The sequence below is a fragment of the Ammospiza caudacuta genome, chromosome 35 (genome assembly GCF_027887145.1).
Source record: "Ammospiza caudacuta isolate bAmmCau1 chromosome 35, bAmmCau1.pri, whole genome shotgun sequence".
In the NCBI taxonomy this organism is placed as follows: domain Eukaryota; kingdom Metazoa; phylum Chordata; class Aves; order Passeriformes; family Passerellidae; genus Ammospiza; species Ammospiza caudacuta.
The window spans coordinates 502,838-527,130 of record NC_080627.1 but is presented as its reverse complement, the minus strand read 5'-3'; the positions used below and the strand labels follow the sequence as shown (position 1 = coordinate 527,130).

The 24,293-nt window shown below is 48.9% G+C and overlaps 2 pseudogenes; both read left to right on the top strand.

Annotated features, from left to right (window-relative positions):
• The window catches only part of LOC131570542 (28S ribosomal RNA), an 8,022-nt pseudogene extending 4,579 nt beyond the window's left edge, over positions 1-3,443 (top strand).
• Positions 1-24,293, top strand: part of LOC131570464 (zinc finger protein 420-like) — a 332,388-nt pseudogene that overhangs the window by 42,992 nt on the left and 265,103 nt on the right.

Genomic DNA, 24,293 nt, shown 5'->3' with positions numbered 1-24,293 from the left:
TTGAGGTTCCAACTGCTGTATGAGTTATATAGAAGGCGCCTAATGCGTCATCCTGGACAGCACGGAAGCATCTCAGTGCCAATTACCATCAAGTGTTCTCCACGATCACTTTAAAAGAAGGTGGGATACATTTGGTATATTTGGTGGCCTACTTAATTTCCCTCCATATAAAGAGGCGGATAACACCAAATTCGAGGCCCTAATTACTGGAAAAGAGATTGATAAGAACATGAGAGAGATGTGTAAAACCTCTGCTCCTGGGCCAGATGGGATCACTTTGGGTCAGATTATTACAAAAGGCCCAAAGTTTTCCCGGTTGACTGAGATGTTCAACCTCTGGCTTATCACCGGTACTGTTCCAGATGCGCTGCTGGACTGCAGGACAGTCTTGATACCCAAGTCTTCGGATGCAGAGAAGCCTGGTGATATCAATAACTGGAGGCCTATCACTATTGGTTCAGTGGTGATTAGGCTGTTTTCCAGGATCGCTACTGCGAGGCTGTCCAAAGTATGTCCCATCAACCCCCGGCAACGGGGTTTTATTTGCGCATCAGGTTGTGCCGAAAACCTCAAGTTGTTACAGCTTGTGGTGGAACAGCTAAGTGAGAGCATAAACATCTGGGGGTTGTGTTCGTGGACATTGCTAAGGCATTTGACACCATCTGTCATCAGCATGTATTTGAGGGTCTGGTCCAGAGAGGGGTGGATCCACACATGATAGAGTTGGTGAGGGAAATGTATCGGGATGTTAAGATGTGCATTTCCATGGGAAGAGAAAGGACAGACCCCATATACATTTGCTCAGGTGTCAAGCAAGGCGACCCCATGTCACCTTTGCTGCTCAATTTTAGCGATGGACCCCCTTCTATATAAACTCGAGAGTGAAGGTGAGGTTTTCCATCATGGGGACTGGAAATTTATGGCCATGGCATTTGCTGATGACTTGGTGCTGCTGAGTGACTCTTGGGAAGGCATGTGTCATAACATCAAAATTTTGGAGGCCTTTTGCAATCTAACTGGCCTCAGTACGCAGGGGGGAAAATGTCATGGCTTTTACATCAAGCCTACAAGGGACTCGTATACTATCAATAATTGTCCCACGTGGGTGATTAATGGATCCCCCCTTAACACGATCGACCCAGGGAGCTCAGAAAGGTACGTCAGCACATGGGTTGACCCCTGGACTGGCTTTGCAGATCCTAGACTATCAGAGAAGCTTATGGATTGGCTTCATCGGATTGGTCGTTCGCCCTTAAAACCTCTTCAGAAAGTCGATATACTCAGGACCTGTACCATCCCGAGACTGATATATCTGGCTGACCATACCTAAGTGAGGTGGGCCTACTTGAATCCCTTGACCAATTAATTCATAACATGGTTAAGGAATGGCTTCATCTTCCCCCACGTACATGTGATGCGATCTTGTATTCGAGTTTTAAGGATGGCTGTTTAGACCTCATCAAGTTGGTGGCGCTCATTCCAAGTATTCAGGCGCGAAGACTCCATAGATTAGCCCAGTCTTTTGATGAGACTCTTGTGAAGTATCTAAAGGAAGTACATCTGGAACGGTTATTTGAAAAATTGTGGTTGAAAGCGGGGGGGACACAAGAGTCCATCCCATCAATTTGGGAGCCTTTACCATTGGTAGAGTTGGGGGGCGATGATGGAGCCTGGCTGGAATGGGAAGCACCCATCCCTAAGATTTGTTACCCAAGACCTTGTAACTGGAGGAAACGAGAATTTTATAAATGGACCCATCTGGGGCCATAGGATTGAGCATTTCGAGAATGATGAGATCAGTAATGCCTGGATAAGGCAGTTTAAGGGCATACCTCACTGTAAACTAATCACGGCCCTACAACTCAGAGCGAATGTCTACCCAACAAGAGAATTCCTAGCTAGGGGTAAACAAGAGAATGTTGCTCAATCATGTAGACATTGTGGAGCTAGATTTGAGAGCGCAGCCCACATTGTCAGAAACTGTGCCATCACTCAAGATGCCAGGATTAAGAGACACAATGCCATCTGTGAAACCCTTAGCGAGGAGGCTAAGAGGGAGTGTTGGACAGTTTTTGAGGAGCCACACCTGAGGGATTATGTAAATGAACTATTTAAACTGGATTTAATCTTTGTCAAAGGTTCTAAGGCGGTTGTGGTCAATGTGACTGTGAGGTCTGAGCACTCTGATGTCTCATTGAGGCCGCCTTGGAGAAGGCCAAAAAATATCAGCGCCTTCATACACAAATTCAACAAGTGACTAATGCTGATGACATTGAATATGTTGGCTTCCCCATGGGAGCCCATGGTAAATGGTTCGGCAGGAATACTGAGTTGCTGACTGCCCTTGGTCTCTCTAAAACAAGGCTAGAGAGAACCGCGTGGGCCCTGGCATCCACCTCCGTTGACATTGTAAATATATTCGTTAGCAAAGCTAGATCAATTGTATCTGTGTAAATACTTGGTAAATAAACTAGGCCTCTCCCCTCAACAGGTTCGCTGGACAGTGGAATTGGTTTTTGTTTGGGAGGGGTTCATCCGTCATAACTGCGTCTAGCCCATTTTGGGCTATAAATTCCAATTTGGTCATTCAGGTGGACGGGCCACCTTACTTAACCCAGAAAAGGAACATATACAATTTGTATGTGTTTATTAAATAGCCAAATGCCTCGTCATCTAATTAGTGACGCGCATGAATGGATGAACAAGATTCCCACTGTCCCTACCTACTATCCAGCGAAACCACAGCCAAGGGAACGGGCTTGGCGGAATCAGCGGGGAAAGAAGACCCTGTTGAGTTTGACTCTAGTCTGGCGCTGTGAAGAGACATGAGAGGTGTAGAATAAGTGGGAAGCCGGGCGCGCGCTCGGCGGTGCGGGGCGACCCGCCCGCCGGCGTCCCGGCCGTCAGTGAAATACCACTACTCTGATCGTTTTTTCACTTACCTGGTGAGGCGGGGGGGGGCGAGCCCCGAGGGGAGCTCTTGCTTCTGGCGCCAAGCGGCTGGCACGTGCCGGTCACGACCTGCTCCGGGGACCGCGGCAGGTGGGGAGTTTGACTGGGGCGGTTCACCTGTCAAAGCGTAACGCAGGTGTCCTAAGGCGAGCTCAGGGAGGACGGAAACCTCCCGTGGAGCAGAAGGGCCAAAGCTCGCTTGATCTTGATTTTCAGTACGAATACAGACCGTGAAAGTGGGGCCTCACGATCCTTCTGGCTTTTTTGGGTTTTAAGCAGGAGGTGTCAAAAAAGTTACCACAGGGATAACTGGCTTGTGGTGGCCAAGCGTTCATAGCGACGTCGCTTTTTGATCCTTCGATGTCAGCTCTTCCTATCATTGTGAAGCAGAATTCACCAAGCATTGGATTGTTCACCCACTAATAGGGAATCTGAGCTTGGTTTGGACCATCATGAGACAGGTTAGTTTTACCCTTCTGATGATGTGCTGTTGCAATAATAATCCTGGGAACCCTTGGGATGGGATGGGATGTGTTATCCCTTAGAGAAGTGAGGCAAATGGAGATCTCTCCCCTGAACACATTGCCTGCAGAACCCCTTCCAGAGGCCCGGAGAAGGCCTGGCCTTTCGGCTGGGATCAGTTTGGTCAGAGGGGTGACCTCCTTTAACCAGGGACACATCCTACTCTAGCGGGGGATGTTGCTGAGCAGGGCTTTGAGGGTCAGGCTGAAATGAATGTGCCAAGGGACAGTGAAAGGGCCTGGGAGGTTCCTCTCCACTCTTGGTGTGTGGCAGAAGAGTCTCACCCTCTCATGGGTGGCTGTGCTCTGGTGGGACTGAGGCACCTGTGTGGTGCCTGAGTGCTGTGGCAGCTGAGGCAGCTCCCTGGCCCAGGAGAGCCTCAGTGGGCCCAAGGGTCAGGGACCCCCAGCACTGCTATGGGGCTCCTGAGCCAGCTGTGGGATGTGTTCTGCCCCAGAACCTGCTCAGTGCAGTCCTGGAGTTCCTTGGGGAAAGGTCCTTGTTAAATGTCCTGGTTTTCTTTTTTATTTTATTTTCATATCTATTCCATGTTCAGGATATGTGGTTCATGACTATCTGGTTGGGAAAGTCCTAAACCTGATATTCGACGCAGTCGTTAAGTGTGCTGGATCCCATTCCTCTTGTCTGTGGCCATCCTGGGAACCCTTGGGATGGGATGGGATGGGATGGGATGGGATGGGATGGGATGGGATGGGATGGGATGTGTTATCCCGGAGAGAAGTGAGGCCAGTGGAGGTCTCTCCCCTGAGCACATTGCCTGCAGAACCCCTTCCGGAGCCCAGCAGAAGGCCTGGCCTTTGGTCTGGGATCAGTTTGGTCAGAAGGGTGACCTTCTTTGATCAGGGACACATCCTACTTTAGCAGGGGTGTTCCTCACAATTGGTAATGGTTTCAAAGACAGAGCACATCCCTTCTGGGATTTCCTTTCCTTTCTTTGAGCACTAAAGGACGAATCTCACCCTGGGTTTAGCTACAGGGACAAAAGGCAGAAGCCTTTCCATGCAGGTGAGTGCCAGTCCTTGCCCACACTGCCTGGAAACGGAACCCTGCCAAGCAGGAAGGAGATCCAGAGGTGAGGGCCTGGTGCAGTCAGATTGAGCAGTCCCACCTGTCCATAAATTCCCATTTCCAAAGGCCTCCAGACAGTCCTTTGTTATGTTGCCCATCCCTATGCAGATGCCCAGGACCCTGGGATCCCAGGGTGCATAGATGTCCCTGCAGTGGACTTTTCCCAGCACAGGCCAGGACAGCCTGGAGGAGAGGAAACAAAAAACCAACCTGTAGAGGACCCAAGAAGAGACCCTCAAAAAGAGACTTTAAAACAGAGGAGTTCATCATCCTCAGGCAGGATGGGTGGGCTCCCCTTCAAACAAGCAATGTCAGTTTCCCACTGACACCAATCCTTTTCTACAGGATGGACAAATAAGGAGTAAATAAAAACCCACGGAATGTGACATAGATGAAGACTTCCAGGAGCCCAGTTGCGAGGTGCGGATGTTCAGGGACATCACACCTTGACCAATATGATCCAGTGAAGCCAAATTTATTATCCCTAAAAAGACTAGATTTATAATAAGTTTCTACTGCCCATGCTTCTCTAGCTAATACATGATTGGTTAATCCTAGCTGTTTACACATCTAAATTAAAATGCTGATTGGATCATCTCATTTTTCGTGCATCATGCTGTGGTTGTCTGGCCCACCCATTGCTTTCTCTTTTTTCTCACTCTCCCAAGCTTGCTGACAAACTTGCTGATTCCTGATGACTCTTCTTGTATCTTTCTCAAGGATATACTGACCCCATTTCTGAATATGTCCATTATCCATTGTTTGTGAATGTGTTCATTGTCCATTAGTACAAGCAGGCTGGATTGTGCATCGGCTGAATATGGCCATTGTCTAGCAAGAACTCCTCAACCTGCAAAAAATCCTCAACACTCCAGAGCCTGCCCCTGCCCCACAGCCCACCTCAGAAATGAACCACCCAGATTGGGTGGGGGGTCTGATGAAGGAGATACGTGAGATGGGCCAGATGCTGAAGGAATACACTTCCCCAGCTGGTGAGGAAACCTCCCCCTGCCTCAAAGAGGGAGAGTCTGATGGTGCAGCAGTGGAACCCACAGATGTTACAACTGTCCAGGTTCCAGCTGAACTGCAGAGGCAGTCACAGCCAGCAGCAGTTGCCCTATGGAAACGAGGAGGTCTAAGATGAAATCAGAGCACCCAGACAAGGATAAGAATGGAGGGCCCTCACAACTCACAGGGGAGCCAATGGTTGAGATCATCACTGAGTCCCTGATGTACAAAAGTCTCTATAATCTGCACACAGACATTGTACAACAGGACGTGAGGCTTATACAACCTGGTTACTCTGGGTCTGGGATCTTATGGGTACAGGTGTCCAGCTGGATGGTGGTGAGGCAAGGAATTTGGGACGCTTGACCCAGGACTCAGGTATCAATCAGATTTTTGTAAGGGAGCCAGGGCTTTTAATAAGTGTCAGAGACAGGTTTGTTCACAGGGAGAGAATGCAGGAGCAGCACCATAGAATGTGCTGGAAGACTCTTGAGGATGGGATCCAACAGCTGAGAGAAATGGCAGTATTGGAGGTACTCTTTGGGAGGGATGGACAGCATGATAATGACCCCAACAAGGTCAGGCGCACAGGGCAAATCTGGGGCCATCCCAATAGACCACCTTTATTGCAACAATTAATGCCGATACCGGCTGAGAGACAGTGGGTCATGGGGAGCTGTTCAAAGGGGAGACAGTGACAAGTCAGGGCAGACTTTGCTGAGCTCTGTCCAAGCCCTTTCTCCCAGCTCTGCCCCTGTTGCTCTGTGCCCCCCAGTTTTCCTTTTCTCAGAGCTCTTCCTTCAGCCCTGTGCCTGGAATTTTGCTGGGATCTGGCCCCATTGCTGTGATGAGCAGGGGCTCTCCCCATGGACACCAAGGGGTCAGCTCTGCTCTGCAGCAGTGGGGTCATGGAATGGGGACAGGGGCAAGTCCTGGGGTTAGATTCTGTTGAAGTGAGGGGGAGAACGACCATCCTATAATGCATCGAACTCCAACTTTATTGATCGATCAGTCACTTTAAATAACAGTGTTAATTAACTTCATGCATATTCCAAAATCCAGGTTTACGATAGGCTAACAGAGAAAACTCTAACCACTCCTTTTGTTTTACAATACCGTTGATTGTTTACATCAAACAAATCCAGTGTTCTCACTGTGATACGAACGGTTCCCAAAACTTCCATAACTGTTCCCAGGGTGCCATCTTTTCCCAGAGAGGATGTTACCTTTGTTATGGGAAGACTGCCTGAGAACTTTATTGTTTATACAATGATGCCTGAGAGAGACTAATTGTTTATAGAAGTCAGGCTGGAAACTGCTTTGAAACTGCTTCACAGCTACCTGTTACTTTTCTCTCAGTTGCATGGCTTCGTGGCCTTTTTCTTTAAGCCATGCTTGAACTAAACTCCCGACATTTCCCCCGTTTTTTTCTTTAAGAGAAAGGAGGTTAGTTTGCCAGGTCTTCTCTATCATCCTACTAACCATCTTTTGGATACAGCTACAGAAACAAGGTAATATAAGTAAAAGCAATAAGAGTACACCTAACATCCCTATAGCATATTTTACAAGGTTTCTTAGCCATGGTCCCAATCCTAAACTTTTAAGGCACTCATCAATACCCAATCCTTCTTCTTCCTTAAGGCTGTTAAGCCCTAGCCGTAGCTCTTTCAACTTAGCATGAATAGATACAGAATGATCAGACAGGTTCATGCAACACATCCCTTTAAACTCCTCACATCCATGGCCTTGAGCTAATAATAAGAAATCTATAGCAGCTCTATTTTGTAGAACAGCGTGATTAACACTTTGTACATCTGAAGTTAACATATCTAATATCTGTGAAGTTCTATTTAATTCACCCTTAGCCCAACACCCTATTTGTTTTGCTAGAGTCAATGCTTTGCTTGCAGCACCCCAGGGTAGGAAAGCTGAAACCATCACTTGTTTAAATTTACTCCAGAACCATGGATCCCCCACTGGACTACAGTCCAAGTCATGTAAGCTGCGCCCTTGCCTGCTTGTCTTATGACTTAATTGCATTAACACAAATATATTAGGGTGGAATAGTGATAAGTTGCCTAAATAACAAGGTCCACCCTGAGGTTGGGCTGGTATTCCATTCCAGGCTCTATCTCCACAAACCAGAAATATTCCTGTAGGTAATTTCTTAGGTGTCATGATGCTAGAGCCTTTAAAATGGCTGTAGAGTTGTTTAGACACTATGTTTGGCTTTAGAGCTGAATCCAGAGTAGCCCATGTTTGTTTATATGGATTCATCTTTTGAGGATTAGAATAATCAAAGCTAAACCATCCACTGTTGGAAGTGCTGGTCATGCTAGCATTTGCACTTCCAAAAAGCTCTAACTCCTCAGGTGGAGAATGCAAAGGAATATTAAGAGATTGAACTAACAGGCATTGACGGTAGCCATCACTCTGACTGGCAGTATACCCTTTAGGCAATTTAATATTTACCATACTGTGCATACATAAGGCACGATTATTAATAAGACTGCAGAATTCTTGAGGAGACGATACTGGCAATGCTGAGACAAAGCGACGACTGATTAATCTGTCTAGCAAGTGTTATTCATACATTATCTCTAGGTTGATTAAACTGTATTACCCTTAATTCTTCAGCTACTACTACACCTAGCAATATAACAAAAGTAAACCTCATTTTTCTGTTTTTACTTTGACCTTTTTTTTCTTATCAGTTTTTAACCTTTAACCCTTTTCAAAATACACTGTACCTCCCACCGATAATAAGCCAAGATTTTCTGCTCATGTGATTCATAAAGATCTAAAGCTGAGGCAGTGTTTAGTCCTGATTCGTTCGGTAGAGCCTACTCCCAATTATGTTCCCAGGTATGTCTATAATTACAGGTGTCACACCATAAACGAAAAAGTGACAACTGATCCACCCAAAAGGTCTCATCACAACCTCCACAACACAGTGCAACCCAAGCAGCACAATGTGGGCTGTGACATTCAAGGCAGTTCTCTTTTGCCGGTCCTTTTATATGGAAAGATGATAATGATTCAATAATGTCAATCAGTTCCCCGGTCGTCCGGCAACAGCGTTTTATCCCAAAGGGTTAAAACCACCCTCAGCTGAGCCACAATGTCCGGCCTTATCAGGCATTGCACGGTAGGTGGTAATTGGACTAAGAAAAGAAAGCTGTTAGCTGTTTTCATTTATGTGAACCTGGAGAGGAGGTGAATGGCAAGTCTGAAAACAATCCTTTCTGTCCATGAGATTTTCACATCCACCTCTTCCCTGAGTTTCTCAAAAATGTTCAAAATCAGTTTTATAGTCTGTAATCCTTTAGTCATTTGGCTGAAATGGCATCAGCTGGGCGATTCTCAGTCCTTTGTTGATTTGGAGTGGTGAGAAAGTAGTATGCACTTGAAGCACTTAAAATACTTAACTTAGCAGACTTATTTTCAAATTAATAGAACTTAACTGGCTTCAAAATTCTATGGGCTAACTGTGCTACACTCTTTGCAACATAAGAATAGGCAATTCTAATAACTAAATAGTATTTTCAGCTAGCAAGGTTTCTCTGATGTTCACAACAACACTTTGAACACAAGTCATAAAACAAACACCTATCGTAAAAGCATAAATCTATCTAACATCACTTAAACTTAATAGCACTTATACTTAAAATACTTAAAATATTTAAACTTAATAGAACTTAACATTACTTAAACTTATCTTTACTTAAACTTAATAGAATTTTAAATCAACAGAACTTACATGTAAAATCTCTTAATTCTAACAAAACTATAACAAAATTTAACTGATTTTAGACTTATTTGTAAATAATGTAAGATCAAACTTAACAGAATCTAACTTATCTTAAACCTAATATGATTTAACCTTAACAGACCTCGAAACTTAACAGAAAATAAACTTAACAAACTTAACCTTAATAGTATTTAGCATTTAATTTAACTTAAACTACTTAATAACAGATAAAACTTACTATAGACATAAAATATAGCATTTACTATAACTTACTTACAGGCCTGATTCTAAAATATTAAGCTAAAATAACTTTGTTCACGTGTTTGCTATAGCATTTCTATATCAAAAAGCACACTCACAACATCTCACTCATACAATCAGTCTAACATATCTTAACATTTTTAAACTTTTCAAAATATAATTCTAGAGTCTGATGTTCCACTGACTGAGCCATCTGGGCTTCTGATGTTAAAGTCTCTGCCAATACAGGTGATTTCAAGACAGCATACCAATGCCGAGCCAAACCGGCCGAAATTTGACCCATGCATACAGTACGCTGATTCCTGTTTCAGTCTCTGCCAGGAAGAACTAAAGTGCCTTTAACTTTCCTTGTTTACCATCACTTGTTTCTTAATTTCAACAGGGATCTTTTCCTTTTGTTGACAAAAGTTACATCCATTAGGCTGTTAGGTCTTAAACTGAAGCTTTTGCCGGCTGTGGGGGGAAGGAGAAACGCTCCCGCTGCAAAAAGCGCTCCAGTCCCGCGGTGCGTGTGTCGGAGCGGGCGAAAACCCCCCCCTGCGCTGGGCTCTTTGTTTACTCGCCGGCAGGCTGACTCCGCTGCAGGCACCGCTGCACCCGTGGCTCCCCCCGCGGCGGCTTCGCTCTCTCCCGGGGTGGCGCGCCCCGGCTTCCGCGGCGGCGGCTCCGCTCTCCCCGCCGCTGCCTCCGCTCCCGCCGCTATAGTGCAGCATTTTAGGCGGTCGCTCACCGCGGCTGCTCCCCATGGCGGAGCGCCCGTGCCGAGTTCGGAGTAGCACAGACTCGGAAGCGCCACGAGCTGCTGCCACTGTCTTGCACTCAGAGAGATAGTAAAATAGTGCATCATATATCACTCGCCATGGCCTGCTTAGCTTCTTGGCAGTTTTACCACTCTCTAAAGCAGCCTCTGACAATAAATCACCGAATTCACGCAATTCCGTTAACTCGTAAACTGTGTGGGGATTCACAAAGATTCCCCGTTCCAGACCATAAGCCAAAAGACCTTGCAATTCCTTCCTTAAGTCTATTCCCTTAATTTGCCTTTTTTGCAAAAACATAATAAAAAGTTCATATGCGGCTTGTCTTTCCATACCTCTTTTTAAGTGCGCACTTTCACCTAGCAGCGTTTTCCCATATTTATGCCTCACATCTCAGCTGGTGTCATCTATATGGTCGCCAGGGCACGGCGCGTATCGGCGGTTTCCTTTTTTCCTCCGCTTTAATTTCGCACTTATTGCCGCTCCCGCTGCTTCGGAGCCTGAACCATTCCTCACTTATCCTTTGGTGTTCGCAATCCCCGTGATGGCCGCGATCGTCGTGGTGTCCGCTATCACGTCCGGGTGTCACCAATTTGTTGAAGTGAGGGGGAGAACGACCATCCTATAATGCATCGAACTCCAACTTTATTGATCGATCAGTCACTTTAAATAACAGTGTTAATTAACTTCATGCATATTCCAAAATCCAGGTTTACGATAGGCTAACAGAGAAAACTCTAACCACTCCTTTTGTTTTACAATACCGTTGATTGTTTACATCAAACAAATCCAGTGTTCTCACTGTGATACGAACGGTTCCCAAAACTTCCATAACTGTTCCCAGGGTGCCATCTTTTCCCAGAGAGGATGTTACCTTTGTTATGGGAAGACTGCCTGAGAACTTTATTGTTTATACAATGATGCCTGAGAGAGACTAATTGTTTATAGAAGTCAGGCTGGAAACTGCTTTGAAACTGCTTCACAGCTACCTGTTACTTTTCTCTCAGTTGCATGGCTTCGTGGCCTTTTTCTTTAAGCCATGCTTGAACTAAACTCCCGACAAGATTCCATCAGCTCAAACAGCTCCTGAGGCTGAGGAGCTCAGCAGCATCTCCTGTCCCAGGACTAAGGGAGGGTGATGGCCAAAGGCAGTTTGAGAGGGTTTCCTGCTGTGCCCAGGGAGAGCAGAGACAGCTGTGCAAGGCAAGAGCAGTGGCTGGAACTCAGTGAAGGGCTAGGGGAGCTGCTCTGTCACTCTGTCTGTCCCCAGCTGCCCTTTTCTGCAATCCAGGGCAGTCCCTATCTTCCCCTGGAAATCAGCCTGACACAACTGAGAGCAGAGGGACCCACAGCAGAGCAAACTGGTTTAGCCTTTCTCAGAGTCCCAGCCCCACTCTGGCCAAGGACACTCCTGTCCCCCAGTGTCCCCTGGAGGCAGCTGACAGCTTGGATGGCATCCTGAGGACACACCAAGGGTCCTGTCCATGGCACTGCTTGAGGAGAGTGGGCTCATTGCCAGGGTCCCAGGCTGCCCTGCCCAGAGCTCCCCAGGCACAGGGAGCTGGGACACCCCATTGCTGTGCTCAGCCTGCACAGGAGGAGCCCAAGGGCTGGGCCTGGCCCTGCAGCTGGAACTGCCATTGCAGAGAGCCCCTCTGCAATGCCAGCAGCATCTGGGCAAGGCAAGGAGAGAGAGAGAGCTGGGCCTGAGGAAAAGCCATTCCCTGGCCAGCCCTGCCCAGCCCCTGCCAGGCAGCAGCAGGGCAGGACAGTGGCCCTCAGGCCCTGGTCAGCAGGGAATGGGCACATGGCCACAGAGATGCCCTTCATCTCTGGGGCTCCTCTGCCAGCCCAGGAGCGACTGAGGGCCCTGAGCCCCCGGGCTGAGGGTTGTGCTGGCTGCGAGGGGACAGCAGGGCAGACACTACCACTCAGGGTAGTGTCTGCCCTGCAGGGCAAGCCCAGCAGATGCCACATCTGCCCTGCAGCAGGGCTGCCCTCAGCACTCCCTCCCTCCCTCCCTGCCCACGGCTCTGCTGCTGGAGCTGTCCCAGCCCCAGCTGCTCCTGTGGCCCCGGGCTCCTTCCCTGCCAGAGCTGCCAGAGCCTAGCCCAGCCCCTGGGCCAGCCCTGCCCTGCAGCTGCTCAGCCCTGCAGGGATTAAAGAACAGCTCCCCCAGCCTGCGCACCATGGAAAGGTGGTGCTGCTGGAGGCTGGGCAGGTGTGAGCTCTTGCTGAGGTTCCCAGGAAAACTCAGGGTGATGGCTGAAGACCCTCAGCCTCTGCTCTGCCCTGCACAGCTGAGTTTCCATTGCCACCAAGCTGAGCAGGGAAAAGTGGGAGCACAGATTCATGAAAGCAGAGACACAAGCAGGAAACCCCTGCCCTGAATGACCCCATGAAAAGTCCCCTCAGGAATGAGCTGGGCATGAGCTGGAGCTCTGAGCAGCCCTGGCCCACACAGCACCCTCTTCACAGCAGCAGGACCTGCCCTGGCAGGAGTCCCTCCGTGCACCCACAGCTCCCCTGCAGCGTCCATGGGGAGCTGCCAGGCAGGCTGAGAGCTACCCCTGGCAGGTGGCACATGCCCTGGGCTGGCCAAGAGCCCTGAGGGCTGCAGGAGCTGCTCTGCAGGACAGCCCTGGGCAGACCTGGCTGCAGCCCCAGCTTCACCCCCTGCAGCCGTCCCTGGCAACAGGAGCCGTCCTGCCCTGTCCCTCTGACGGTGCCCAGGGCAACCCCACTCTGCAGCACATCCTCCCCCAAAGCAGAAAGGGCAGCAGAGCCATTCTTACAGTCACATCAGTCCTGCCATCTCCAGCTTTAGGAGATCCCTGCAGCCAGAAACTGACTGTGTCAAAAACTGGGAAGATTTCTCCATGAATGAGCTTAAAATTGTCTTTCCAGTTCCTTTAAGTCTCTCTCTGCTTCACTGCTCTCAGGTACCTGCAAGCAGTGCCCTCAGCCCTGCTGGACTGAGAGAAAAGCTGCTCATCAGGAGAAATGACTTTTTGTGTTCTTCTTGGTTTCCAAGATCTCCTGTGGCAGAAGCCCAGCCCAGCTCAGCAGCGCAGACACAGCACAAGGACTTTAATGACCCTCTCAGGGCTTTGCTGCTGTTTACGTAAGACTCAGTCCCAGAGAGTGTTCAAAGAACTTCTCAGGAACTAAAAATTAAATTTAAACTCCAAAGTTTCTACAAGTTTTAATGGGTCCCACTGAGGGACACAACTGAGGAAGTTCTCCAGGCAGAGCAGAACACTGGAGGCAGTGATATCTGGTGGGGACAAGCAAGGGAAAGATGTCTCTGGTGCTGAGCAAACCTGGATGTGTTTGAGGAATGCAAAGGGCCAAGGCCTGAGCCCCAGCCCCTGGCCAGGCAGGTCCTGTCCCTCCCTCCTTGCTCAGGGCTCTTCCCAGGATGGGGACTGGCATGTGGGAATGGGCAATGCCAAGGGCAGGAGCATGGGGCGGCGTCTGCCAGGCTGCTGAGCAGGGACAAGGAGGCAATGAGGCCCCAGGCCTGCAAGGGGCGCTTGTCCCCTCCTGGCCCCAGGGCCAGCAGCCATGGCCAAAGTGCTGCCCAAGTTGGCTCTGGCAGGGCTGTCTTGCAGCTGCTGCCCATCCCTGTGCCCTGTGCAGCCCAGGCTGTCCCACAGAGTCCCTGCCCTGTGCCTCTGTCCCTGCAGGCTGTCGGCATCCCCCGGCTGCCCCACCTGGCTGGGCCCTTCCTTTGCTGACAGCTCTACCTCCTGCCTGCCTCTGACTGCCCACACAAAGCCTTTGGCTCATTATCAAAAGGGTTAATTAATTTTTACTGTGCCTGTGAGCTTTTAGCACAGGAACAAGGCATGCAGGGGCTGCCTTCCCAGCAGGAATGGTTGGAAGACAAGAAGACATCTGGCTCAAGAATGCAGTGATAGAAAAAAGGACTAAATCTGGGAGCTTGGGGTGGGTTTTACGGTAATGGATAAATTGTAATACACATTTAGTGACATTGGTAGAATTACATGTTCACATAATGGTAGGAGTTATCCCTTGCTAGACCTCAGGCCTGAATAAATGATGCCCTCTTAAACTGCAAATGTGGGAGATTAGGGACTGATCGGAAGATCTCGCGATGTTACAGGTAGACAGAACCCCTCCCCTTTACTGTTAAAGTTACTTAGCCCCCCCATTTTGTTGGCCCTTAACCCCTGTTATATATAACCCCGTGTAACCGTTAATAAATGCCATTTGCCGTCCACCACATTGGTGTCTGCGAGTACGTGGCCCGAGCGGCAGGGGCATTGTCGCTGTGCCATTCCCGAATCAGGTCGTCACGCCTCAAGTGGAGGCAACAAAGTGGGGCCAAAACCTGGGACTTTGCCCGGCGGACGGGGATTGCCTGGTCAGGTGAAAGACAGCTGCAGCGGCTGGCCCAGCTCAGCGGGGAGGATACTCCTGGACCAGCGAGAGGAATCGAGGCCCTCGCGAAGGTCATTTTTCAGGTTCACAGGTAGTGGGGTATTGACTGCAAGCCAGAGGATTTTGCCCTCGTAGTATCGAGGCTACTGCGGATTGAGGTTATTGGGCAGCCAGTGGATATTCTCCACACAGAAATGTGGTATAGGTGTACCAAGGCCCTAGCCGAGGAGGCCATATCCTCAGGCTCGGGACGGAATCTCAAATTATGGGGGAGAGTCGTGTGGGCTCTACGGAAAACACGGCAGGAGCAAGAAACGTGGAAAGCCTGTAGTAGATAGGGTCAGGCGCTCGGAAAATCTTGCGATGTTACGGAAGGCAGTAGAATTCCTCTGCCCCTAACGCCTAGTGATAAAGGATCACCCAAGAATGTAGTCCCCCCTAACATTAGTAACTTTCTACTCCTTACTAACCAATTACAGTAAAGTAAGACCCCCTGACGTAGGGAAAAAACTTTCCCAGTATAAAACCCGACGAGATGGGACAATAAAGGTCTTGAACCGTCCACCATACTGGTGTCTGTGTGTGTTCTTGGCCCGAGTGACCCTGGAGAGTTTGGGTCGCCGTGCCATTTCCTCAGAACCAGGTCACCTCGCCTTGCATCAGAAGGCGACAAGTGGTGCCAAAAACCCGGGATCGAACCAGTGCCCGGGGAACGGGGATCGCCTGGACAGAGGACGGCGGCTGTAGCGGCAGGTCCGATTACAGCGGAGGGGACGCCCTCGAATCATGGAAGCTATAGCAAAGGTCGTAAGTGAAGTGTGCACATAATGGGGAATTGATTGTAAGCTTAAAGATACGACTCTCGCATTGTCGAGATTGATTAAGCTGGGGGCTATAGAGAGCCCCGGGGATATTTTACACACGGAGGTGTGGGATAATTGTACGAAAACCCTGGCCGAGGATACCATGTGTTCAGGCTCAGGGAAAGCCCTAAAATCGTGGGGCAGAGTCATCCGGGCTCTGCAAAAAGCTCGAGAAGAGCAAGAAACCTGGAAAGCTGCCAGAAGCTGCTTAATAGCTACTCTGCAGCTAGGGGTGGGGGCAGCGACACAGACCACCCGGGAAAGTGATCAGATTGCAGATGGGGATGTGCAGGGGCTAGGCGCGTCCCACCTCCCCCCGAGCCCCAGCCCAGAACCCCCGGGAGACTCCCCAACCCCCCCGCGGAGCCCGCCAGATCCCAGCCCCCCCTCGGAGCCCCTCGACAAAACCGCGGCCCCTCTACCCGTCCCCCCCCCGCTGACTGCCGACCCGACGCAGGAGGCAAAGCAACGGGCGCAGTGTTTTTGGGGGGGGCTGGCGGAGGAGGCGTGGGAAGCGGCGGGATGGTCAGAAACTGCCCGGATCGATACAATCTCTCCGCCGCCGTAGGGGCTCGAAGATGGCGGCCGACCTCATGGTCAGGGCGGAAGAGAAGAGGGGGAAAAGGGCGGAAATGGAGTCAGCCTGCTTAACATCGCATGCGTGGGCGAGCAGGGAGGGGAGGCGTTCCCCGCGGTGGGGGGGTGAGACCAATCAGAGCGCTTTATTCAAATTAAGCCCACATAAGGCAAGGACCTCCCCCAGCAGGAGGCGGGGAGACCCCAGGCGGAGGGAACGGTCCGCCCCCCGCAGGTGGGGGCGGGGTCGGAGCCCGAGAAAAAGGCAGAGCAGCCCGGAAGTGCTCGGCCATTCCACATCCGACTCCGACTCAGACTCGAGCCAGGATGAGTCTGAGAGGGAGTCGGGGAGCTCCGATTCGGATTCTAGCCTTAACAGAGGGAGAGGAGCAGCACATAAGGTCTCCAGTCACAGCGCTCCCGCACGGGTGAAGGGGTCATCAGGGAAAGACCAGACCCCGCTTACAGATTGGCGAAAAATAAAGATAGCCTGCGCCAAGTACAACCCTTCAGCTAAACTAGTGTTCCCTGTCCGTGTGGGGGGGGCAGGCGGAAACCAAAGGACCTATTCACCGGTCAATCCGAAAGATGTGCAGGCAATTGCTAAAGCGATTGCGGATAAGGGAATTAATTCTGCCATGGTTTGCACACTCATTGACAGCATTTTTGGTGGGGACGATATGCTTCCCTTTGACATTAAGCAGACGTGTAGAATGATATTTAATGGTGCAGGGATGATCGTTTTTAAACAAGAATGGGAGGATAATTGCCTCAAACAGCTAGCCTTGGTAACAGGGGCAGACCATCCACTGCACGGCTCCAGCATACAGAGGCTAATGGGCACAGACCCCACTATGATCACCCCCCAACAACAGGCTGAGGGCTTGCGGGCCCATGAGGTCATGACAACAACCCATGCTGCCCGAGAAGCCATCCGTGACGCTTCTAAAGTGGTAGCCAAACCATCTCCGTGGTCTCTCATAAAACAGGGTGAGAGTGAGAGCTTCACTCAGTTTGTGGACAAACTTCAGGCCGCATTAGATTCCTCTGCCTTACCCCCAGAGGCGAAGGGTCCTGTGCTGGCAGAGTGCCTACGCCAGCAATGCAACTCAGCCACCAAAGACATTTTAAGGTCACTGCCGCAGGGGTCCAACATAGCTGCCATGATCAGACACGTTGCAAAAGAGGAACACCTTGCTCCCATCCAAGCAGCAGTCCACACTGCAATAACCAGTGTGATGGCATGCCTTGAGTGTGGCCAGGCAGGCCACTTGGCAGCAAACTGCCCCCAGCCAAGGTGCCTATCAGCAGCTGCTCCACCACGAGAAGGAGAACTTAGGGGACCGTGCTGGGCATGTGGGAAGAAGGGACATTTAGCTGAGGAATGCAGATCCAGGCTCCAGGGAAACGGGGGAGGGAGGGGGTGGCCGGGCCGTGTTCAGCCCCCTCCCATCTGGAATGTGCAGCGGCCCAGCTTCAGCAGCCCCCAGTGGGGCAGGGGGCCCTCATACCCCATGCCCCCACAGGGAGCAGTCAATTTTACATCCCCACCTACAACACAATGCCAGAACTGCACACCACCACCAGTAATGCTTTCGCACCCCGCACGGCCACAAGCCGCGCCGGTGTCACAGGAACAGCAGGGGGCGCCCCAGCGCGGGATCCCTGGGTGGCCCTGGCCATGAGAATAGGGAAGGAGCCCCTGATGGTGTGGGGGACATGCCGCCTTTATGGCAGTCAGGATCCCCATGTCATAGGGTTTCAGTTCTGGGCAGACACGGGATCAGACTGCACGATTTTTCCCCAAGCACATTGGCCCGGGCATTGGCAATTCAAAGAAGTCCCTCCAGTGAACGGAGTGGGAGGGCAATCCCAGGCATGGAAAAGCACCCAGCTGGTGGCTTTAACGCTTCACAATGAGATGAAGTGGGGATCCATTCTGAATTAGGTGAAGTGCCTGGAAGAGGTGAGAGGTCTGTAGGGCCAAAGCTGAAGAAAAGGCCGCATGCCGAGACAGCAAGGAGACAGAGAAAGAAAAACAGAAATTACCGCAAGGTCGATCTGCCCCAGACCTAGGAATTCCTCTGATAAAGAAGAACTAGTGCTAAATGTCACGCGGAATGAATATGTATGAACTTATTGTGAAACTGTATGCATATGCATTTGGGAGGGGGATAAAAGGCGACCTGAGGTCTTCAGAGGCACGCATGCCTTGTTGGGGGACTTGCGTCCGGCGCGCGTCGTAAAATAAACATACCGGGCTTTACAACTTTTATAAAGTTGTGAGGTTTCTTCTTTTCTCTGCAAAACATTATGGCGAGCCAGGCAGGAGTTCTCTGTCCCCACAGGGGCAGGGGGGATAGACGGACCTCCAAGGCGCGCCCTAGGATTTTTTCCTGGTGGGGCTCCGCTCGTCTCAACTTGCCACCTGCGAGGACAGACAAGGACCTGCTGGCCTGCGGAGGAAGATACGGTATGTACTGAGGGGCCCCGGGGGAGGGAAAGGAGAGCAAGGGAGTAAACCACCCGGAGACGTCTGGGTTCAGCTGATAGAGCAGCTGTATTAGAGATGGGGTTCATCGTTCTGATAGAGCAGACCGCTAGTGGCTCTGGGGGTGAGCCGGGTGAACCCATGTATGTGTGTTGGGGGTTCATAGTTCTGATAGAGCAGAACCGCTAGAGGCTCTGGGGGTGAGCCGGGTGAACCCGTGTATGTGTGTTGGGGGTTCATAGTTCTGATAGAGCAGAAGTGTTGAGCCCGTGTGTGTTTTGTTTGCATGTGTGTGATGTCCGGACACTGTGTTACTGTATGGTTAATGTGTGCATTGTGTGGTCGGTGCACTGTGTTTCTAATTGTGCAAGTGTATAAGTGTATGGTGTATAAAAGAGAATAAATCTACAGTGCGGGGGGGTCAGTACTACCCGTGTTAGAAGCAGCCGAGTGAGGCCTGAAGCGCCGGCTGCAACAGGCTGCGGGGGCAGGACAGAAGTGCCCCACAGAGAAGCGAGTGGAAGAATGTCAGTGATGGTACTTATCCTGTTTAAATGTAGTGATTTGTGTAGATCTGGTACATTTTAACCGTGAGTATGAGTATGAGCTCAGAGAGTTCCTTTGCCTTGGATGTTTGATTTTGATTGTGTCCAAGAAAATTGATATGAGTAAATGCTGAATTATGGTATGCTATGTTGTGTTGAGAAAAGTGAGCACTTTGAGAGATATGCCCTTTCCAAGTGGTTTTGTGTGGTGATTTTCTACCGCTGCATTGTGGTAATTTGATTCTCAGATTGTATAGTAGTGTTTGTGGAGATTTTAAGATTTTGTTGCAACAAGAGTGGCATTTTACATAGGAGAACTATAGTACCGTGATTTATGCTTAATTACAATAGAGTTAAAGGAATTCCAAGAATTCCCCCCCCTCACAGCAATTCAAGCCTTGGCTCTAGCGAATTTGAGATAAAGGGGGGGTGCGGGTGCGAGTGTTTGTGTCTGTGGGCATATCAGAATTTCGGCTGTGACTAGCACAGCCTTTTTGCAAAGCAGTAAAACAAGTGTAAGTAGACACAGGGCTTAATTAGATTGTGCAAGGAAAGAACTAGAAAAGACTGATATTTTGTCTGATCAGAATATAGTGTCTATATCACGTTTTTGATTAGCATGCTGTGTGAGGTGACTGACAGTGGCTGTCCCCTGGGCACAGGGACAGCTCTGGCTGCCCCGTCTCCCCAGGGAACACGGGAATGGCCTGTGAGCAAAAGCTGGATGTGCAGTTATTATTGCAGTGCGGTGTTTATGAGAAACACTGGTTTTGCTGTTCTAATAAGTGTCAGGGCACATGTAAATTAGAAGTTTCTGGTCAAGCGGATTCAGAACCTAAGGTCTTAGAACTTGTGTGTGTGGGAACCACATCTGATACCTGCCACCTGGAGCTGTGTGTATAGGAGGAAAACTGAGAAACTACTGTGAAGGTCTGTAAAAAGGTTTGAGTGGAAGCGAGATAGGGCAAAGAGAAATAAATAATGAGAACTGACCAGAGCAAAGAGGTTCCTAAATTAGCCCCTTTTGGGAGGGGCTCACTGGGAGAAGGCTGCCAGTAGGAGCAGCTCAGAAAATAAAAAGATTTATAATACTTCATTGCTGTTAGTACTGTTTTAAAATAGGAGGATAAACGGGATAGAGTTTTGTATGCTGAAATGTCTTTGTGTTTTAAGGAATCACCCAGATTTCTTGAAAAGGGAAAGCAAGGCAAAGAGAAAGCAAATCAAACATGTTGTTCAGCATGCAGCATAAGATAGCAACGTAAGAAATCAGGCAAGGATTATCGTGCTGAAATGCAAAGCAATCACAGTTCACAAAATGAGTACATATGATTTGCTAAAGGCTCCTCCCAAGGTAAGGGAGGAAGGGTAAAGATGACCTCCCCAAAAGGGAAGAATTTTTGTTGACACAAGGGCCATATCTTCAGTTTTAAATAAAACTTTAGTACCTGTGGAGAATGTTTATGTTGCAGTGTGGGGAACAACTGAACAACTGGCCAGTCTGAGAAGGCATCCTGGCATCCTTGTGCAAACCTTTAAAGTAATATGAGTACTATGTGTACCTAAAAGCTTTTGTACAATTCGCTCAATTTGCTAAACATTCTCAAATGAGAAAGGTTACTCTGGAGGCAAATGATACAAAGATGTTAGGCTTAACATTAACAGACACTGAAATTAAGAGAGACATTAGTAAGGAGATATTAGAATAAGTAAATAAATGTTTTCAAGGGTATGGGCCTCTGTTGTACCAGGGAGAGTGAAAGATGCTCCTCCATGAGCATCAAGTTTAAGGAAAGAACACAACTAGTGAGAACTGAATAGTACCCTCAAAAGGAAGATAAGGAAGGAATCAGCCCAATAATTGATAGTACTGGACTAAGGGCTGTCAATAAGATAACACAGAATTTATACCCTGTGGTAGCAAATCCATATACCTTACTAACTTGTTTAACACCTGAGCTAACCTGGTTCACTGTTTTAGGCCTAAGAGATGCCTTCTTTTGCCTCCCTATCCATGAAGCCAGCCAGAAAATTTTTGCATTCAAACACAAGCTCACATAGTCCATGTGCCTGAAGGCTTCAAGATTCCCCACTCTGATTGGAGAACAGCTTGCAAAGACCCAGAGTCCCGGGAAGCTCCACAAGAGGAAAGGAGGCTGTTGCAGTACGTGGACGATCTTCTAGTAGCCACTCGGATGAGGGAAGCGAGAGAAGCCTGGACGGTAAGCCTTTTGAATTTCCTAGGACTCCAAGGACGCAGAGTCTCAAAGAAAAGGCACAGGTAGTGAAACAGAAGGTAATCTACCTGGGGTAAGAAGTGAGTGCTGAGCAGCAGACTTTAAGGCAGGGAAGCCCTATGCCAAACCCTGAAACCCCAGACAACGAAGGAGCTCTGAACCTTCTTAGGCATGGCAGGGTGGTGCCAGCTGTGGGTTTATAATTATGGACTGTTCGCCAGACCCCTCTATGCTCTTATTGCCAATGGAAACAGAGATCTCCAGTGGACACAAGACACCACATGGGCCTTTCGCCAGCTAGAGAGAGTGCCCTCATGTCAGTTCCAGCTTTGAAACTTCCAGATGTAAGTAAACCATTCTTTCTATTTTTCCCAAGCAAGGAATTGCCCAGGGAATACTGGCTCAGGACTTGGACCCTTACTGAAGGGCAGTTGCTTACTTCTCTAAGCAACTAGATGCAACAGCCAAAGGATGGCCAGGTTGCCTCAGAGCTGTAGCAGCAGTTGTGCTGAATATTCAAGAGGCATGCAAGTTTACCCTGGGACAAAAATGACTGTGCTAGTGTCCCACACAGTGTCCGCAGCACTGGAAGTAAAGGGTGGCCACTGGCTCTCACCACAGAGGTTTCTGAAATGCCAGGCCATCATGGTAGAGCAAGACGATGTAGAGATAGTGGTGACTAATATTGTCAACTCAGCTTCTTTTCTCAGTGGACACCATAGTTGCCTAGAGACCACTGAAGCTACGGACTCCCGTCGCCCAGACTTAAGGGACACTCCTCCGGACTATGCAGAGACCTGGTTCACTGACAGGAAAGCGACACTGCCAAGTTCACAGTGACTACCTGCAGAGAGGTAATCGAGTCTGGACCCTTACCAACAGGTACCTCTGCGCAGAAGGCTGAGATAATTGCCCTGACCCGTGCCCTGGAAAGGGCAAAAGGGAGGAGAATAACCATCTACACAAACCCAAGGAATGCATTTGGAGTCATACATGCACATGAAGCCATCTGGAAAGAGAGGGGACTGCTGACCTCACAGGGAAAGAAGAGACAATCCAGCTGCTGGAAGCAGTTCAGCTACCTGAAAAGGCATATTAAGGCACACTAGAGAGTGAGCTTAAAATTGGAGGAAAGAAATGAGCTGGCGGATGGAGAGGCAAAGAAAGCAGCAAAGGGTGAGGTACAGATTTTCCTCGAAGGTAAGCCATAATACAATAATACTAACCAAAAGAGATGTACAACTGCAAGGGGTGGGCTACCATTGAAAGAGAGCTAGGAATCCCTTCCCATTTTCGTGGTTACTAGTGAAGGAAGGGCACTAGAAAACACACTAGGGCCTAACTACTTAGAAGCCTTTTATAGAGTGTGGCTCCTTTTTCGAAATTACCAAGGCTGCGAGTGATACAGAGTGCATTACACAAATCTGATTGAAACAGTCGTTGTATCGTTGTCAGGAATTTATATGCCACTATCACTCAGGTAAGCCGACAATGTGATCCTTGCCTCCAGACTAACCCCAAAATACCCCCCGGCCAAAACTCGGTCAGACTGGGAGAGGCCATGGGCCTGTACAGCAGTGGCAAATTAACTTTTCAGAACTCCCAAGGAAAGGGGGGTATCAGTATTTACTGGTATTGATAGATACATTTTCAGGGTGGCCAGAAACATTCCCCACCAGAACTGTCAAAGCTCAAGAGGTGACCAGATTATTTTTATAAGGAATAATACCACGCTTCAGAGTTCCAGCCACGATATCCTCAGATAAAGAATCACATTTCATTTCCAAAATAGTGCAACAGATTAGTAGCCATCTGGGCACAGATTAGGAACTTCACACCCCATACCACCCCCAATCAAGCGGCCAGGTGGAGAGAATGAATCATTTGATTAAGCAGTAAATCATAAGACTGGGGCAAGAAGTTAATCTACCCTAGCCCAAGCTCTTCCACTAGCAATATTGCAAATTCAAACTAAAACCTTGAGCTAAAGGAATGCTGAGTCCTTTTGGAATGCCTTATAGAAGACCATATAGAACACAAAGGGAATGTCCAGAATGTCCACCTACATGGTGGAATTAATCAAACAGCTCAGAGTAATTGAGAAACATGTGGCTGGAACTCGGAGCAGGGAGTTAGATAGCCTGGGGATGATGTATATGTTACGTCTCTTACAGAGAAGACTTTGGAACCGCAGTGGGAGAGACCCCTGCAAGTACTTCTCACCACCTTCACTGCAATCAAAATCAAGGAGCAGAATGCCTGGATCCATCACTCTCGGGTGAAGAAGGCCCAGAAACCCCTTAAGGAGTGACGCCAGGAGACAATGAACTGAGATTAAAACTTACTCAGGCAAAATGAGTATATTGCGGTCGGGAGTAGCTCATATTTTAGTTTGTAGAATTGTATTGTGTGTAATCATAACTGAAGTTTCAGAACTTGAGAGTACCTCTGTTCAAAGTAATGCTAAATGGCCTTGGTCCCTGGCATTTAATCAGTATACTGGATCCATAGGAAAACCTTCTGAGATAAAAGATTTAAACATATCTACTGTAGTCATCCACGAGAATCAGATATGTGACGAGCAATAATGGCAGGAACAGGAACTGTGGACTCTTCAAGGAATCAGAGGAGAAGAAATCAAAGTAGGGTGCCAGGTCATCAATAGGGTAGCTTATGAGAGACCAGATGTAATTAGTGTCTGAACCTCCCCTGGTGTATATGAACACCAGGAAGTCTGTGATAACCTAAGTGAGCATCACTTTTGTGCTGAGTGTTTCAAGTAGCAGAAACCTGATCCCAGTTTCTTCTGAGGCACTGCAATAAATTTAGGCTC